Source organism: Notolepis coatsorum (genome assembly GCF_963971535.1).
Source record: "Notolepis coatsorum genome assembly, chromosome: 2".
NCBI classification, from domain to species: Eukaryota; Metazoa; Chordata; class Actinopteri; order Aulopiformes; family Paralepididae; genus Notolepis; species Notolepis coatsorum.
In genome coordinates this window covers 113,447,376-113,454,971 of record NC_140166.1, presented here as the reverse complement: position 1 = coordinate 113,454,971, position 7,596 = coordinate 113,447,376, and positions in this window count along the sequence as shown.

Genomic DNA, 7,596 nt, shown 5'->3' with positions numbered 1-7,596 from the left:
AGTTCTAATGTTTATATTAATGAGCACCTCACCAAGAGAAATGCAGATATAGCTTGAAAGGCAAGGTTACTCAGGAAAGATTCAATCGATTTGGACTGTCAGCTGCAAAGTGTTTATCAAACCAAAGGGTGCACAGGAGAACGCCAGGGGGCGTGTATGCTTTCTACAACGCAGTTGGGTTTCCGGGTTCCTCTGATTGGCCACTAAGCCCACGTGACCCTACGCTATTACACCCCCCTTATCGCCGCCAGTTATCGCTTACGCCCGCGCATGAGCCGCGACAAGCCCCTCAGCCAGCCAGCAATACTAAGCTCCAGTTAAGCTAATTTATACCGTAACAAATCATTAAAAAAATATACCAACTGGAATATGTTGTTTCTTTACACATATGTTGGATTATGTACAAATCTAATCATGACATTTAAGACATGCATGACATACAGATATATATCTCTGACTCTGAGCACCTGAAGACTGTGCTATTAAACCAGGAAGTGCAGCACTATGTCAGCAGAGTAGTACCGTAACGAATCATTAAAAAAATATACCGTTAACTGGAATATGTTGTTTCTTTACACATATGTTGGATTATGTAATTGGTTTGTCATGACAAACCAATAAAAAATCGCGCGACTCGGGCTTCATCAGAAAGATCTCTGTGCCGAAAGGCATTCTATAAAGCTGGGAACGAGGTTAGTCCTTCTCAGCCAACCTCAGCGCGCGATTGGCTGAGGTTGAGTAAAATGCCAATCAAAGGTAGAGGTGGGCGGGTTCATCCAGTGTCTGCACACAGCGCGACAACACAAGCCAGTCAACGTGAGACCGCGGTCCGTGTACGTTTGATAGTTGTTTTGGTGGCCAAATAATCCAAAACGAATCCAACGAACAACACACGCGAGCATTCAATGACAGACCGCGGGTCCATGAGCGTTTTTGCTCACTCTAGTCTTGTGTTAGTTGTGTGTTGCACTGCAGTAGTGGAGGCTCGCCTCTGCTGACATAGTGCTGCACTTCCTGGTTTAATAGCACAGTCTTCAGGTGCTCAGAGTCAGAGATATATCTGTAATCTGTATGTCATGCATGTCTTAAATGTCATGATTAGATTTGTACATAATCCAACATATGTGTAAAGAAACAACATATTCCATTTAACGGTATATTTTTTTAATGATTTGTTATGGTATAAATTAGGTTAACTGGAGCTTAGTATTGCTGGCTGGCTGAGGGGCTTGTTGCGGCTCATGCGCATGCGCGGGCGTAAGCAGGGAACAAACTTAACTTTTTGACTTACCAGCCATTTGGCTGGTAGATTTAAAAAAAAAAACTACCAGCCGGGGAGATTTTTTAACAGCCAAAAATTATAAATGGCTTTTTAGTATATCGCCATGTGTTATTATTACTATATAATACTCTCATATGCTATTTTCAATTAATATCATAAACAACATAAGGAATATTAGCATAATTTTGAGTGGACTGAAGGAATGAGTCAGCGTTAATAGTTTTAAATGCAAATAATTTATTGAAACATAGAAGTGGGGGCGGGACACACACACACACACACACTGTTTCAACTCACCACCCCCGCATCATATTGTAGTCATGTTGTGTCTTCAAACTTCCACTCCTCTCGAAACTTTTTTATATTTGAATATCAACATTATCTGTCCATCCTCAGTAATCCTCAGTTTACTATAATATACTCCTGTCCTGAGTCCTGACTAGTGACTTCGTCGTCTTTCCAAACTCACGCACACACACAGGGAAGGGGAGAGTGCCCCCCCCATTTCCCTTTCCCCAGTCCACACTGTGTCTGCTGTTCTCTATGGCTCTGCGCCTCTGCCTCTGATCAGGATTAGCTTGTTAGCTTACGCTAACGTTGTAGTGATTGTAATGGTACATAAACGTTAATTTCGGGCGATGTGGGCATAAAGGAATGGCGACGGTGCAAAGCATGTAGATGCCTTTGACCCGTTGTGAGAAGAAAAAAAACACCACGGACTTATTTCGGGACGTGTAGGTGCACTGCTGTGTTAACGCTGCTCTGCTTTCAGAAACACGGACTGGACGGATATTATGACTTGCGGAGTTGCTACAGGGTTTTTCAAAATAAGAGTATCATATGAACCTGAACGTTGCTAGCTGCCGGAGCCCAGATATTATGACTGGAGCTGCGCTTGGGGCGGAAATGAGACCCACACAGGATTTTCAAAATAAGAGTATCGATATGAACTAAACGCCAGATGGCGGGCAGACCTATATTTTTAATCGCCAAACCTTAAATCTACAGGCCATTGGCGCTTGGCGGGTGGTTATTTTGTTCCCTGGGCGTAAGCGATAACTGGCAGCGATAAGGGGGGCGTAATAGCGTAGGGTCACGTGGGTTTAGTGGCCAATCAGAGGAACCCGGAAACCCAACTGCGTTGTAGAAAGCATACACGCCGCCAGGGGGCTGTGCATCAGCAGCATAGACCAACCAGACAGGTTTGATAGAGACTAGGAGCAGGTGTGTCCAGCATAGGGTAGGCCTATAGACAAGTAGGCTACTGGGCCAATCATGGATTTTGAAAATGAGATAGACCCAGATTATAATCTCCTGGACAATGTCAACACGAACTGCTGCTATTACACAGAGCAACAGTTTAATTCAAGTATTAGCCTACATATGAACATGGTATATCTATAGTACATTTCAACAGTAGAAGTTTGTATGCAAATTTTCAGAAAATAAAAGATTACTTAGGACATTAAAAAAAAACTTTAACATCATAGTTGTGTCAGAAACATGGATTGAGGAAGACAGAGGATCCAATTTTGTTCTACAAAGGATACGGTTTTCATTGCATCAGTAGAGGGAATGCAAATGGTGGTGGTGTGGCTGTTTGTGGATGAGGGGCTCTCATGTAAGGTGGTTGATAACATGTCAATAACAATTGATGATGTGATGGAATGTATTACACCTGAGATAACTATGGAAAGAATGAAACATGTAATTGTGAGCTGTGTGTATAGAAAACCAGGATCTAACATTGACACATTCATGGTGAATATGGATTTTTTTTTTATTGCAATGCAACTGGAAGAGTAGTACTGTACAGTATATGTGAGGAATCAGATGTTGACGAAGCGTATGGGTTATTTCTAGACACATTTAAAGTCCTGTATGACAAAAACTGCCCAGTGAAACAGTGTAGCAATAAGAACAAGTTTGCAGAACATCCGTGGATGTCAAAAGGTATACAAAATGCATGCAAAAATATTAAATTGTATTATTACTCTTATAAATTAGGTAGTGGATGGGTTTAACAACTTTTTGTTGATGTGGGACCAAAACTAGCCAATGAAATAGTCAATACTGGGAAGAGTTTTGCGGTGGAAGATTGTGGAGAAAGAAACTCTGCTTCAATATATTTGGGATCTGTAGAGAAAGAGGACATTAGTTATATGGTAAACAAATGCATGAATAAAACCTCCATAGATGGGGATGACATTGATATGTCTCTGGTAAAAAATATTATTCAGGGAATTGTGGAGCCACTATCTCATATACAATTTGTCATTCAAAATGAGAGTATTTAATTTAAATAGCAAAAGTTATACCATTATTTAAAGCTGGAGACAAGCATTTATTTACCAAAAGACAGCCAGTATGGTATTAGCACAGCTAGATCTACCCCCATCGCATTAATGGAGCTTGTAGAGGAAATAGCGGACTGTATAGAGAAAGAAAAATTTATTAGGAATATTCATTGACCTATTGATACAATAGATCATGAGATCGTATTGAAAAAGATGGACAGGTTTGGTGTCAGAGGGGTTGCTCTCGAGTGGCTGAAAAGCTATATTAGTAACAGGCAGCAATTTGTTCTGATGGGTCAGTATAAGTCACAATGCTTAAACATTACCTGTGGTATCCCACAGGGGTCAGCATTGGGACCCAAATAGTTCATTTTATACATAAATGATATAAATCTGACATACTGAAACTTGTTGTCTTTGCAGACGACACAAACATTTTATGTTCGGGGGATGACCTACAGCAGCTTTTAGAAGTGGCAAAGAAATAAATGGACAAATTAAAAGGTTGGTTTGACACAAAATAAGTTATCACTAAATGTGAAAAAAAAAAGTGTTCAAAGTTAAGTATTGGTATGCTGGGCAAGACTAGATATATCCTGAATCAGAAAACTCTATATACGTTGTATTGCACACTCATATATATCATATTGTGTTGAAACTTGGGGAAATATGTATAAAAGCAACTTACAAAAGATATGCACACTGCAAAAAAGAGCCATACGGATAGTACATCATGGTAGATATTTAGATCACACAAATAGTCTATTTGTAGAGTCAAACAAAGAAATTCATGGACTTAATCAAATTCCCCCTGTCCCTTCTCAAACACTTATTGAACTGTATGGAAATAGTCTTTGACTATTTATCTTTTAGTTTTTTTTAAACTTGTTTTATGTTTCTATGTTCGAGACAAATACAAATCAAATCAAAATACAGCACAAGTACAATACAATGAAAATAAGTTTGGCACCTAACCAGAGTACAAATGTAACAGTAAAGTGTAATTGTAAGGGTCCACCTGTCCTAGGACCCTCCCCTCCTTTCCGTCCTCCTCAACAGCCCCCACCCTTGCACCGACTTTCCACTACTCCTCAACAGCCCCCACCTTTGCACATACTTTTCCCATCTGTAGCTCCCCCTGCTGGACATTCATCCGAACTTCCCATTATCTCCCTCAAGCATACCCTCCTGGTGCACTGGTGTGCTGCGTCCCAATTCTCCCCATTACGCTATGGCTTGGCCCTACGGCTCCGTTTTGCGCGTTCCCGCGAAGTGTAGGGCTGTCCCATTTCTCTTTGGATCAAGGGGTAGTGACGTTCCAGCCTTCCAAATATGGCTTCAAGGGAAGTGTGCCGAGATGCAGGAAAGAAAAAGAAAATGGCAGAGCGGTACCAGTAATTTAGACAAATGGAAGTTGTAACGGCCAAAATGGATTAATGTGCAGTGGATTTATGTGACCAGGGGGTGGCGCTTCTTTTATTTAAGCGTCAGGTAAACCTGTAGGAGGAGGAGTTTTGACCCGGAAAAGGGCAATGGTTTTTGACCGCACGCACGCACGAACACACCACAGGGCGAAATGTTTGTAGGCAATTAGATATCGTATTCATTATTATTTAATCAGTTTAAGGAACAAAAGCAAGGATATTCTGTTTGCACGGTGAAGCAAATAAATATCATTTTCCAAGTAAGCTGCCTGCATTGTGTCATTGGGACAAGGACTGTTTTGGTATGAGACCAGGAATATAACGGCGCGTCAGCCAGTCTAACTACGGGATCAAAATTGCTCAGTAGCTCCGTATAAGACGGGAGCTCCTTTAATATTAGTAAAAAACCACGCACCAGTTTGACTCTCGTTTGGAGACTGGGGAAGATTCGCTGCGTTTGGGAAGCCAGGAGAATCTCCACCGGAGGAAGACGAGGAGCTGCTGCTGTTGTTGTGTGGAGGAAGAGGATTCTACTGTTGCTGCTGCATCGGGGATCCGCCTGCAGCCGTTCGTGGACGAGGAAGACACCGGTGCTGACCCGAAGTTTGGCTGAGGAACAGTACTGGACCGCGAGTACTGGTCCGCGAGCGACAGCATGGTACCCAACTCAAGGAGGTAGGAGTATAGCGCTATATAAATACATGGCCATGTAAAAATTGTGTGCACACATAACTTGGGGTTGAGCATAAATCCATGGTTGCTGGAAGTTGGAATAACACTTGACTACGCGGACTTTTTTGTATTGACTTTGTTGCGCGACTGGACGTCACCAGCCATCTCGTTTTAACTCAGACTATCTAATAACATGGCGACGCGCAAACCGGCGTCAAACGTTTCCATGGAGACCCCAGCGCGCTCCGCTGTTAGCGGTGACGTCACTGGGAAACGTGTCGTTAAAATGACTGCCAAGGCTGTTGCAGAACATTGTGGCAAATTGGATGCCAGCAGAAAACGTAAATTTAACATGGCAGCCAAGATAAAATATGCAATTCTTGGTTTCATGTTAAATAATGAGAAGGAAAAAGTAGAGAATGCTCTTACAGATTTGAGTCAGGTGTGTTATGAGGCGAAATGCATACATGACAATCTGTTGGGTAATGCGTTACATGATAAAAAAGAAGAACAAGACACCTGGTTTAAAGCAAAAATGTTGTCAATCAATGAGTGTATTTCAAATGCAAAACTGTGGGTTTCAAATATTGAAGGTATAACAAATGTACATGATGAAAATGATGGTAAAACAACTGAAGGTGATTTGCATTTAATGGATGATGGTATTGCTCCAAATGACAGTGTGTCAAACATTGTGAGCAAATATTGAAAAACAAGTAGCAGGTCATCTGCCAGGATCTTAGCTGAAGCCGATAGAGCTGCACTTCTCGCTCGTGCTGATTCTCTAAAAGAAAAACATGCTTTGGAGGAGCAGGAGCAACAGTTGAAGGAGCAGGAACTAAAGTTGAAGGAGCAGGAACTACAGTTGAAAAGAAAAAAGGAACAACTGGAGGTGGACACTGAATTGGCTGCAAGCACTGCAAGGTTGGCCGTGTTGCACTCCTCTGAAAGTAAACATTCATCTCGTGCACCTTCAAATGCAATGAATTCCTATTTTGAAAAGGAACACCAAATCTTAAATCCTGTTGCAAGAGAATACCAACCTGGGACATTAACACAACGAAGTAAATTGACACAATTGTCAATACCACCAAACAAGCCTGTGGATGTGAGACCAAAGGAACGTGGTCAATGGCATAGCACTGCTACTAACCGCCAATATAACCACAACCACAAGGAACAGGAAAGCAGAATGGGAACAACTGATAATGTTCAAATCAATTCAAACCAACCTGCAAACATGCTTACCATCATGGAGAGGCAAAATGAGATAACTGCTGCTCTGGTGCAGCAACAGCATTCCAGGTCTCTGCCACCACGAAATATCCCAACCTTTGAAGGTGACCCTCTCCAATACAGAACATTCATCAAAGCATTTGAACAAGGAGTGGAGGAAAAGGCAACAGAAGCTGATGCTTTGTATTATCTGGAGCAGTTCACAAGAGGACAGCCACAGGAATTGGTGCGTAGCTGCCAGCATATGGCTCCTGAGCGTGGTTACGCAGTGGCATAGGGTCTTCTTAAAGAACACTTTGGAAACCAGTACAAAATAGGAAATGCCTACATGCAAAAGGCCTTGGCATGGCAAACAATAAAATCTGAGGATGTCAAGGCACTTCAAGCCTACTCCTTATTCTTGCGTGGCTGCTGCAATGCAATGGAGGAGCTTCAGTACATGCAGGAGTTGGACATGCCTGTCAACATGAGGGCCATTATATCAAAACTGCCATTCAAGATGAGGGAGCAATGGAGGAGTACGGCTCATGGCATAATGGAAAATACACAGGAAAGAGCTCACTTCAATGATATGATCAGGTTTGTGGAGCGACGCGTCAGTATTCTTTCTGACCCTCTGTTTGGTGACATACAGGATCCAAATTCTGGTGTGGTTGGCACAAAATCTCTCACCAGGTTTAAATCA